General features: G+C 41.6%; 1 non-coding gene across 1 annotated transcript; it reads left to right on the plus strand.

The window, feature by feature from the left end:
- The first annotated feature begins 4,016 nt into the window (after positions 1-4,016).
- On the plus strand, positions 4,017-4,120 carry LOC132489696 (small nucleolar RNA U13). Its single transcript, XR_009532084.1, has one exon. It is a non-coding gene; the product is annotated as a small nucleolar RNA U13 (small nucleolar RNA).
- The last annotated feature ends 4,823 nt before the right edge of the window (positions 4,121-8,943 follow it).

Genomic DNA, 8,943 nt, shown 5'->3' on the forward strand with positions numbered 1-8,943 from the left:
GCCCTGACAAGTAAAAGCAAACTGTTTCTGGTGGCCTTTACAACTTGGTATAGAGAAAAGGGCATACACCAGGTCAGTAGCTGCAAAGCAAGTGCTCAAGAACATGTCAATTTGCTCCAGGAAAGATACTACATCTGGGGCAGCAGGTGGAGTTTTAGTGACCACTTCATTAAGTTTATAGTAGGCATCACTCATTCTTCAAGATCAGTGTGACTTTTGCACAGGTCAAACTGGTGAGTTCAATGGAGATGTGGTTAAGTGTCATGTTTTGTGCAGCTTTCAGCCTATAGATAACTAATATTGTGGCTGGACCGGCCCTTGTGGTTCTTATTATAATTGTAAGATGCCCTCAGCAATAACTAATAGGAAGCTTTGAAAAAATTTTTTTATTATTTTCAAGTCCTAGAAATTACACGGGACACATAGGGTCATACAGCAAAGTCACAGGTAGAGAGAGAGAGCACAGGCCTGGAGTTCTGTTATCTAACTATCTATCTATTTATCTATTTATTTAGCTAGCTGCGCCAGGTCTTGGTTGTGGCACACAGGATCTTCGTTGCGGCATGCGGGATTTTTTTTTAGTTTTGGCATGCGAATCTTTAGTTGCAGCATGTGGGATCTAGTTCCCTGACCAGGGATGGAACCTGGGTCCCCTGCATTGGGAGCGTGGAGTCTTACGCACTGGACCACGAGGGAAGTCCCTGGAGTTCTGCTTTTATTGGGGTTGAGAGGGGGCTGCCTAGGATTTTGCAGGCTCACTATTTATTGGTGAGTTTAAAATGTAAGAGCAGGACTAATAAGAACCTGCTGTATAAAAAAATAAGTAAAATAAAATTCAAAAATTCAAAATAAATAAATAAAATGTAAGAGCAGGAACCTAAAGCACAAGAAGAGGAAACCCAGGAGCCCAGATGGTCAGTTATCGAAATCAACCAAGATCTCTAACAAAGGAGCTGGTGGGTTGGAGTAGGGACAGCCTGGCTTTTTATCTAGTCTTGCGGCTGGCACTGTGTTTATTCAAGATAGCTGACTTTGAAGAGGATGCCTTGGCAATCAAAGCTTAAATCAGGCACTTGCACTACGAAAAATAAACAATCAAACAAAAAACTGTCAGGGCCTACACTACATATCATCACCCAGACTTCTTTCAAGTCTTTGATGGCAACATTAATTTTTGCACTCCTCCCAGGGATGCAGTACTGTTTCTGATTTACTCTCTTGATATGAATGGAAACCCTAGGGGTGTCTGCTTAGCCCTTCCTACCATAGTGGCCATCACCCACGGGTCAGAGACCAAATGTGGGATTCTGCCCCTTGTCAACTATGTCTATTCCAATTACACCTTCAGCAACTGGGGAAATAACCACTAGCTGAGTCCCTGGACTCCCTAAAGTTAACAAATGAACAAAGACTCCAGCAGCTACAATTCAGAGTCATCCTACCTGAATTAGGTTCAGAATGGTCTTTCACTTTTGCCTGTTATTTTAACATTGTACATAGGGACTAGGCCCAGAAAGGCTGACCAGAGACCAACAAGTTAAAAACAAAGGACGTTCTTCCCATTGTATCATAGTTCCCAGTTGTACGGTGTCTTTCTTGGAGGCTCTCAGTGTGCTATATAAATATTAACTCATTCTTCCTTCTGGTTCCCTTGGAAGGCAGGAAGCCAATGTTATTTCATAGATAAAGAAGCTGGAGTCCCAAGGGGTTAAAAGCCTTGCCTGGGATCACATAACGACAGGAGCTGGGGGGTGCTGGGAATGGGGCTTGGGGTCAGGAATCCCTGCCGGGTGTCCACTGGCTCCCAAATAGGGCCTTCTTCTTAAGAGACAACTTTGTGTGTTAAAACTCTGTGGGAATCTTGTTCTATAAAAGGAATGTTATGGGATGCTGGGATGCGACATACATTATTCTTCCCCACATGCATGCAGAGTACATTTTCAGGAGGCAGGTTTAGGACACGTAGGTATTGTCTGTAATATTGATAGTTCCAATTCATCCAATTTGGGGACTAATATTTAGCCTAAAAGACCCTTTCAGTGCTGAATCCATGACAATTCTATCCAGAGAAGATAAAAATAAGGAGGCTTAACTCTTGACAGACATCTTAATCTATGCCATTTTATGCGTCCGCATTCAGAACAAGAATGAGCTAAGTTTGGGGTTGACAAGCACCCCGTAGGAATGCATGGCTCTCTGTTAGGTTTTAGGAACCATGCTTACTTCCTCACTCTATTGTCACAATGAAGACTTGGCCAGACCCCTTTTCACAGTTGGCAAAACAGAAACAGAGAGACTAGTTGATTTTTCAAGTAACTGAGCTGAGGCTGTAAGAATTCCTGTTATAATTTTAAGTACATCAAACCAAATTCCCAACATCCTTTTGTGTAAGTTTTTAGATGCTAAGTGGAAATGCTAGGCATGGATTGAGCATCTTGACATTCTAATATCATCAATCAACATGTACGTTTCAACAAATAACTTTCAACATTTACCTTTCAACTACCATGTGTCAGGCGTTATTCTAGGCCCTGAGGATACAGCAGTGAATAAAACAGAGACCCCCTCCCTCTTGGGTGGGTACATCCACCAAAAGCCAAATTGGTGCCATTGATAAGTTGGGGAGAGAAAGGCTTGCCTTTGAAGACATAGCCTTTACCTGGGAAAGAATGGCTTGAAAACCTCGTTCAACATCCTCTGAAACAACTTCACTTAAGTGTCCAAGTAACTGACCAGGTTAAAATTCAGCACTCTGGGGCTTCCCTGGTGGCACAGTGGTTGGGGGTCCGCCTGCCGATGCAGGGGACACGGGTTCGTGCCCCGGTCCGGGAAGATCCCACATGCCGCGGAGCGGCTGGGCCCGTGAGCCATGGCCGCTGGGCCTGCGCGTCCGGAGCCTGTGCTCCGCAACGGGAGAGGCCACAACAGTGAGAGGCCCGCGTACTGCAAAAAATAAAAAATAAAAAAAATAAAGGGCTTCCCTGGTGGCGCAGTGGTTGAGAGTCCGCCTGCCGATGCAGGGGACACGGGTTCGTGCCCCGATCCCGGAGGATCCCACATGCCGCGGAGTGGCGGGGCCCGCGAGCCATGGCCGCGGAGCCTGTGTGTCCGGAGCCTGTGCTCCGCAACGGGAGAGGCCACAGCAGTGAGAGGCCCGCGTACAGCAAAAAAAAAATAAATAAAAATAAAAAATAAAATAAATAAATAAAAATAAAAATAAAACTTCAGCACTCTGGGTCTCAGATGAGCCTCTGAGAAGCCAAGTTCCCCTTTCTATTTCAGAGCGTAACCAACCCTCAGACCGAGAGCAAGGTGGGGTTCACTGACATTAGTGTCACATCATTTCCTTTCACATGAGTGTTCTTGGAAGGAAAACAATAAGCCACAGTTGAGGAGGAGGAGTGGAGAGAGGGTATCTGTGTGATTACCGTAAAGCCGCTCTGACTTGCCCTGAGATGTTATCAACGAGTGGTTCTTTCCCATAGGAAGTGAAGTCTCGTGGGGAGGTGGTAGAAACCATGGTGGGTGGAGTGGAACAAAGTTCTTAAAAGGGAAGAGCCCTCCTGCTGAAGAGAAGACACACAGCTGGGCCCACTCAACAGACTGTAAATTCACAAACTGTGCATCCTGGACCAATTTTCACCTCTCAGCCCTTGCCTGTTAGCTCAGCTTATCAGTTCCTGCTCCGGGAATGTATAAAACCGATAGAATAGCGTGCATGGGAAATTTTATTTAGACCCAAACATATAAACCACTGGGTGTTTTCAATTTGCTGGTTCAACGTTTTTGCCAGCTGCATAGAAGAGTTCAAATTCTGTTGAAAAGCTTGCTGGAGAAACAGGCTTTTATTCCAGAGGAAGGATCTCATAGGATTTTGGCTTGGTGGGACATTGTGATGACCACTGAGAAATGAACAGAAAGTTTGGATTTCAGGTATTCTTATGTTTACTGTGAAAGCACTGCATTAAAAGGGTTAATAAATATGGCTCTGAAACATACATAAAAGTAGATTGCAGATCCTTTTGTAGTTCATAAGTGTGATGATTGGGTGTTCACGCGCTTGTGTGACATGTGCCTCCTTCCAACCTTGTTACGCCTGTGGCACATTACCCGTCTGACGTGAAAGAAAAAAAAAAAAAAGAAAAAAAAAAAAAAAGTAGATTGCAGCCCTTTGTTTGGCATCAGGAAGAAGTCCAACGGATTCATTTATAGCAAAACCCCAAAGGCATCACAATTAGAGTCTTTTTTTTCCCTAAGTGATTCTTTTCACTTGCATTCTGCATTTATTAACCTTTCTATCTGTGCTCTTATTGCAAAGGCATAATGTGATCAGTATTTCGGCAACTTCTACCCCTAAGGTAAAGTACTTTGCAGAAGAATATCTGCTTTTTCCAAATTTTCCATTACTGATTTTGTTCCATTTAAAAATATTGACTTGCTGCCAGTAACCCCACTTTATACATTATAGCCTTTAAAAATAAGTTTTCCAAACCTGTGTTAATAATGTGAGCACTACATGTAGTGACTAGCAGTGAGCAGGCACTATTGAGTTACATGAATGAATGAATATATATGTTCTGTATCTATAAATGTACAACTTCATCTGAAAGATGATCCAACACTAAAACTATTTATTCAATTTAAATGTTCCCTTATCATGTATTTAATTTTTGTGTTCGAACTAAAAAATGTGGGCTTTGGGGGTGGATTATAGCTATAATATAATATAGCTACAAATGTTCTACTCATTATTTACAAAAATGAGTTCTTTGTGGGCACAGCTAAGCTTAACACTTCGCAATAGAAGCAGATAACTCTTCTGAAATCGTTTTTTTAAAGAAACCAATTCCAAGTACAATAGGTTCCCTTCTATCTTTCTCTTCTTCTCAATCTCAGCTTAATCTTGCACGAATCTCCAGATCTGCACTCAAGAGCTTCTCACTCCACTTCAATCCTTCCTTGGAGTCAACTCCCTTCTATTTCTAGTAACACACTTTGGGGGAAATTGGCTTTAAAAAAATCTTACAGCTTTTTTCAGCAGTAAGTTCTGAACTTCAACTTGCATGAGAGCTCATTCCTGTGACCAGCTTCTATCAGTCTGTGGCTAAAGCAATTCTGCCCAGAAGTGTGGCTTCCTTTACTCAGCTCTCGTATCTCCTTTCCACGGGGGAAAATTAAGAGAGAAATAGAGAGTGATCGGCTCTCGGAGTATAACACCTACCTCCCTTCTCTGCTTTGTGACTTTCCAACCTCCCATCACCTCATGGGTAGATTCTCTCCAGTAAGATGGACACTGTAGAGGGATGGGAATCTCCGGCCCTCTTTTCCTGCTTTTCTATTTCCCTACCCCCTCCTTCCTCCATCCTCTCACAAGAGATGAGGGTTTACTAACTTTATTGGTGAGAGCCCAGGACATTCATCAGGTCATATCTGCCAGTGAGCAGGTTCATGGTGCCTTTAAGGACAACACAGGTGGGCAGACCTCTCTCATCAGCCTCCTCCTGTAGACTATGCAGAAGCTGTCTTCTCAGAGGATTCATTTCTTTTCTCCACCTCTTCCACCTCTAATGGCATGCTAAAATGGGCCAGGGGATCCAGACTTCTCTCTAGTTTTCTCCCTCCCCAAAGTTATATCTGAGTGGCTTGTGCCAAGATTTAGATTCAGGATAAAACGTAGACAATCCTCTTAGACTGTGAGCCAAAATCACATGCTTCAACTCAGTTTTACCAGAGAGTCAAGCATTGTCTGGTACTAGGGCCTGTTCAGCTATAAACAGAGTGGTACAGGGGGCCTCTCATTATATGAGAATCCATTGTCTGGGTTATTTAAGAGAAGCAAAGTCATCTTAAAGCAAACCTATTCATTAATAAACTGACTACTGATAAAATTAATGTCCAACCAAAGACCCTTTCTTTCAAGACATTAGTATCCATCCTACCAACATTATAGCAGATAATAAATTCAAATATAGAAGTGAAAAGAACTTGTAAATATTACAAAAGATGCTGGATTTCATGAAGTTGATGAAAGCAATATTGCAGAACTGCTTGAAATATATGTCAAGCCAATAATAAATGGGGCGGCTTCCCTGGTGGCACAGTGGTCGAGAATCCGCCTGCCAATGCAGGGGACACGGGCTCAATCCCTGGTCCGGGAAGGTCCCACATGCTGCAGAGCAACTAAGCCTGTGCGCCACAACTACTGAGCCTGTGTGTCAAAACTACTGAAGCCTGCGCGCCTAGAGCCCGTGCTCTGCAACAAGAGAAGCCCCCACAATGAGAAGCCCGCGCACCACAACGAAGAGTAGCCCCCGCTCACTGCAGCTAGAAAAAGCCAGCACGCAGCAATGAAGACCCACCTCAGCCAAAAATAAAAATAAAGAGAATAAATTTATTTTTTAAAATAATAATAATAAATGGGGATAATTTGACCAGTTAACAATTGAAGAAGAGAAAATAAACAAAGATGATGACATAAAAGATACAAAGCACGTGGAAAAATTAAATAAATTTTTTGAATATTTTTGCAAAAATAGCCCTTTTCTGATTACATCAAAAGTCAAACGTGAAGTCAAAGATATTTTATCCTACCATTATACAAGTGCATCTAAAAATCATTAGCTCTGTTTGGCTTATCTATTGTTGCCTAACCAACCACCCATACATTTAAAGATTTAAAACAATAACAATGTAACATTTCTCACAGTGCTATTGGATGATCTGGTAGCTCTTCTGTTTCACATGGTACTTTTAAGGTTCTTAGAAATCTTCTTGTCTAGCTGAGAGGATCATTGAGATAGTCCTTAAATCTTTCTGACACCTTAACAGAGACATTGACCCGGGGGTCATATTTTACTAATAGCACCCTGTATTTCATCCTCAAACCAAGGCCATTTTTTACTTTGAGAAATGTTTTTCTTGGAGAGACTAAGGATGGAATCAATTTTATTATCAAACCCACAAGTTCTAGTGCCTTTTTAGTTCTTCTAAATTCTGCTTGAAATCTAAACAGTTCCTTCTTTGCCTCAACTGGCTCTTCCTGGACTTCACCACAGGCATCTAAAAAGAGCCAGATTTCACTTTCAATATACTGTCCATAAATCCCCTTAGCCAGATCCCAAGTTCATAAGCTACCCTTTCTATTTATTTCGCATATTTCCACAGGCAAATAGTTTTGCTAATTGTTCTACCAATACGTAACTCGGGTTCTCTTTCCTTCAGCTTCTAGAAGGATGTTCCTCACTTCCCTTCAGTGTCCACTAACAGTCTCTTCGTCATTTCTCCAAATTTCTCCATTCTTCCACCAGACTCAAAATCAATGCCACATGTGGTGGCAGGACCCCACTTTGAGGTCATAGTTTCTGTTTTAGCTATCTAATGCTACATAACACACCACCCCAAATTTAATGGCTTCTCACAATTTATTATGACTTCTTACAACTCTGTGGGTTGACCAGGAGGTTATTAGGCTTCACATGTTGTTGGCTCGGAGTTGGACGCCTATAAGATCTAAAATGGACTCACATACATGGCTGGAAATTGGTACTTGCTACAGGCTGGGAGCCCAGTTGGACTTGGCTAGAGGCCTTGATTCTCCTCCAGGGAGGCTTCTCTCCATGGTTGCTTATGCTTTCTCACAGCATATGGATGGTTTCCAAAAAGAAGCATTCTAAGAAAGCAAGGTCCACTATGCAAGGACTAACCAGTCTTTCACTTGCATCACTCTTGCTAATGTTCCATTGGTCAAAGTAGTCACATGGCCAAGCCCGGAATCAATGTGTGAGGGGACTCACAGGGATGCAAATAAGAAGAAGCTTGGTTCATTGAGGGCCACTAAAGTAACAGTCTATCACATCCTTCAGATCAACACTCTTATTTTTGGTTGAGCAAATGATTTAGTGCACAATTGTCCTTATAAGATCATTTTGTTGAGTATGAAACAAAATAGACTAATTTTTCTAAATTTGCATTTTATTTGTCAAAAATCATACCTGTCAAACCTGTTTTACATTGTCTACTATGACATTTTGGTCCTCACTTTAAGTGAATTCCGTTTGAGTGGCCTTTTTCTAGTATTAGTTATCCTCGGATATAAAGAGTCCTGTATTTTGTTTCGCATTTAGTTTTTGTGCCTTGAGTCTCGCTCTCAGGTCAAGAGCCCTTTGCAGAAAAGGAGTGAGTCACAAAACAGGATGTGGGCCATCACTAGTCCCTGGAAATATCATAATAGCACCAAAACATCACCCCTCATCCTGACATATCTTTTTTTACTTTATTCATAAAGAAGAATTAAATGGTCACTTTCCCACCAGTTTTCTAACTAGGCACTGATAACCAGGTGTGGCTTGAAATTATTTACAATAGTACTTTCCTTGTCAAGCCTTAAAAACCTACAGCTCTTACAAACTGCTTCACTAGGAGAATTCTACAGATATTAGTTCTAAAAGGCCTAGAGTCTTTATAAGGAACATTTTGAACAAAGGTATACTTTGTAAACAGAGGTTTAATTTTGTTCTCTGATACATGTTTAAGCTTTGAAGGAGGCTTTAACGAATAAGAGTACTTTATGTTTCATAATGCTATGGAGTCTACACTTAGCATTGAATACCTGGGATATGTCTTTTTTATATAGAGATAAAAAAAATCTAAAATGTTTGAATTCACTGAAACTTAGGAAACACTCTACATTCTTGTTTAATCCTTGAGGAAACGACAGGTAAATTTTTTAAGGGATTTAATATCTAGCCAGGAAGCATGTATGGTGACCATTTTGATTTCCTCCCCAGAGACTCAGTTTAATCATATAGTGGTCAATGTAACACAAGATTTTTTTTTACCCCAGCATGAATCTGAGACGTAATGTAATTGAAACTCTCTAATCAAATGCTTCCACAGAGCCAACGATTTCAACAGTGCTGTTTGGGGCCACCCCTAGAGTGTTGT

The sequence above is a fragment of the Mesoplodon densirostris genome, chromosome 4 (genome assembly GCF_025265405.1).
Source record: "Mesoplodon densirostris isolate mMesDen1 chromosome 4, mMesDen1 primary haplotype, whole genome shotgun sequence".
Taxonomy (NCBI): Eukaryota; Metazoa; Chordata; class Mammalia; order Artiodactyla; family Ziphiidae; genus Mesoplodon; species Mesoplodon densirostris.